The sequence below is a fragment of the Silene latifolia genome, chromosome 2, assembly GCF_048544455.1.
Source record: "Silene latifolia isolate original U9 population chromosome 2, ASM4854445v1, whole genome shotgun sequence".
NCBI classification, from domain to species: domain Eukaryota; kingdom Viridiplantae; phylum Streptophyta; class Magnoliopsida; order Caryophyllales; family Caryophyllaceae; genus Silene; species Silene latifolia.
In genome coordinates this window covers 196,691,394-196,694,664 of record NC_133527.1, presented here as the reverse complement: position 1 = coordinate 196,694,664, position 3,271 = coordinate 196,691,394, and the positions used below count along the sequence as shown (strand labels likewise).

At 44.2% G+C, this 3,271-nt stretch overlaps 1 non-coding gene across 1 annotated transcript; it reads right to left on the bottom strand.

Moving 5' to 3' along the window:
- Nucleotides 1–852: 852 nt before the first annotated feature.
- On the bottom strand, nucleotides 853–959 carry LOC141644691 (small nucleolar RNA R71). Its single transcript, XR_012544302.1, has one exon. It is a non-coding gene; the product is annotated as a small nucleolar RNA R71 (small nucleolar RNA).
- Between the last annotated feature and the right edge of the window lie 2,312 nt (nucleotides 960–3,271).

The following is a 3,271-nucleotide window of genomic DNA, read 5'->3' as shown; positions in this document are numbered from 1 at the left end:
GTCTAGTTTAGTTATTAGATAAACAAAATTCCCTTATTGCCGACTTAGCTAAACATTAGGATTAGAACAATTAGTAGTCTTCTCAAACTCCTTGTGGGATCGACCCTTAATAGTGTACAACGATAAAATCGTGCACTTGCGAGGTATAGCTTGATACCATCAAGTTTTTGGCGCCGTTGCCGGGGAGTTCGGCTAGATATTAATTGTTTTCGTTCTTGTTTAGACTAAGTCTTTTGTTACTAATCCCTCTCTTAAGTGTGTAGGACTTTTTGCATGGTTAGGAGAGCTCGAAGAGGTCAACCAATACGTCCGATTGACCACGAGATCGAAGCAACCGCGAGAAGACTAAATTCACTCCGAAGAAGAGGGCTTATAGAAACACCGATTCCTCAAGAAAATCCAGTAATTGAGGACCTTCAAGAAGAACCACGGGTCTTTGAAGCTTTCGAAAATCCTTTTGCAGCACCGGAAACGGAAGTAACAATGGCCGCGGTTCCTATGAGAGACAACTTGGCTCCTAAAAAGGTGGTGAATCCGAGTATCGTCAAACCACCCATTCAAGCCAACAATTTCGATGTGAAAGCCACCTTGCTTCAACTTGTCCAAGGGAATCAATTCGGAGGGGGAGCCACCGAAAACCCCAACGAGCATCTCAACGAGTTCTTGGATAGTTGTGACATATTCAAGGCCAATGGAGTGACGGAGGATGCCGTACGCCTTAGGCTTTTCCCTTACTCCTTGAGGGGAAGTGCCAAGGAGTGGCTTAAAAGTTGTGAACCCGACTCTCTTCGGACTTGGGACGATGTCTCTAAGGCTTTTCTCAACAAGTATTTCCCACCCCAACGAACCGCAAGAATCAAGAGTGAGCTCCAAGGGTTCACCCAACAAGAAGATGAGACCCTTTATGAAGCATGAGAGAGGTACAAGGGCCTCCAAAGGCTATGTCCTCACCACGGTATTGGGGATGATGAGCTCATCAACAATTTCTATGAAGGGTTAAACAATGAGATGAAGATGAACCTTGATTCCGGCTCGGGGAAGGGAGCATTGGATAAGATAGATCACAAGACGGCGAAAGAGCTTATCGAAGAAATGGCTTCTCGTACCTTTCATTGGAACAATGATAGGCACAAGAGGAAAGGGAAGTCAACGGTCGAATCGGCCAACAATGTGGAAGTGAAAGAGATGATAGAAGAGCTTAAGCAACAAGTTGCCTTGATGAGCTCAAGCAAAACATCTAGCAATTCTTCTATGAGAAACCAAGTCTATAGTTGTGAGCTTTGTGGAGACCAAGGACACCCACCCAATGAGTGTCCTTTGGTGGTTGGAGATGGAAGTTGCATGGAGCAAGTGAACGGGATATGGGAGTCTAGTCCGGCCAAGCAAGCATTTAACAACAACCAATATCACCCCGGAATGAGAGCCCACCCAAACTTCTCCTATGGCTCTCAAAATGTCCAAAACCCAACCTTCCAACAAAAGTCACAACAACCAAACTTTCAAGCTCAAAAACAAAACACAACATTCAATCAAGGTCCACCGGGTTTCCAAGGAAGAACCTTCCAACCAAGACAACAACAATTTCAACCACTTAACCCACCAACCTCCCAACCTTTCCAACCATTCCAACAACCCACCCAACCAAAGTCAAACATGGAGCTCATGATAGAGCAATTAATGAGTTCTCAAACGCAATTCATCAACCATACCACTCAAAAACAAGAAGAGGCAACCACATCCATCAACCAACTAAGAACCCAAATGCAAGCTTCTCAACGAATGACGGACAACCAAATCTCCCAATTGGCTACTCAAATGAGCCAACTACAAGCCTCCCAAGGGAAATTCCCGGGTAAAACCGAGGAAAATCCGAAAACCATGAATGTTATCCACTTGAGGAGTGGTAGAGATTTGGAAGACCGGGAATTTGTCAAGAAAAGGAAGAGTAGTAGACCGGGTAATGTGATTGAACCTCAAGTTGTGGTTGAACCTCCTAAGGTAATTGAAGAAAAGGAGGGAGAAGAGGAAATCGTGGAAATTGTTGTGGAAACTCCAAAAGTAATTGATGAACCAACAAGGGTGTTTGAAGAGCCTCAACAACAAGTGGTAGAGAACTTATGTACCACCGGTTCCCTTTCCGCAAAGGTTGGCAAGAGCCAAACTTGAACAAAAGTATGGGAAGTTCATGGATATGATGAAGGGTATCAACATTACTATGCCTTTCATTGATGCCGTAAAGGAGATCCCAAACTATGGAAAGTTCTTGAAGGAGCTAATCTCAAACAAAAACTCCTTGAGTCCGACAACTACGGTGAACTTATCCAAGGAGTGTAGTGCAATTCTCATGAATAAGGCTCCTCAAAAGCTTGAAGACCCGGGGAGTTTTTCCATACCTTGTAAGATTGGGACCGTGCATATTGAGAGGGCTTTGTGTGATTTGGGGGCAAGCATTAGTCTTATGCCCCTCAAGATTTTCAAGAAATTGAAGGGTTATGAGCTCTCACCAACAAGGGTTTCTCTCCAACTTGCGGATAGGTCGGTAAGATACCCCATTGGTCTTGTGGAGGATGTCCCACTCAAGGTGGGGAAACTTGCATTCCCATGTGACTTCTATGTTATGGACATCCCCGAGGACTCAAATATTCCCATCATATTGGGGCGCCCATGCCTTGCTACGGGGGGTGCCATGATTGATGTGAAGAATGAGAAGCTTTCTTTACAAGTGGGTGAAGATAAGGTTGAATTCTCTTTGAACAAGGCTATGAAAGAGCCTTCGGAAGAAAAGTCTTGTTATATGATTGATGTGGTAGAAGAATGGGTTGATATGAAGAAGTTTGATGAAGACAAGGGTTTGCAAGGGTTCCTTGAGGGCAAGGTAAAAGATTGCAAGGAGCACCGGGAATATGCTTTAGCTATGGAAGCTACAATTGAAGAAGACCCGGACAAAGAATTTGAAAGCTTGAGAGGAGATGGTAAAAAGGAGGAGAGATCTACGCCTCCTCAAGTGGAGTTGAAACCTCTTCCTTCTACTCTTAAACATGCTTTCCTTGGCCCTAATGACACTTACCCTATTATTGTCAATAGTGCACTCAATGACACCGAACTTCAAAAGCTACTTGATGTTGTGAGAAAATACAAAGATGTCATTGGGTACTCAATTGATGATATCAAGGGGATTAGCCCTTCTTTTTGCACCCATCGCATTCATTTGGAGGATGAGAGTGCATCTTCCATTGAGCCTCAACGCCGCCTTAACCCCGCTATGAAAGAA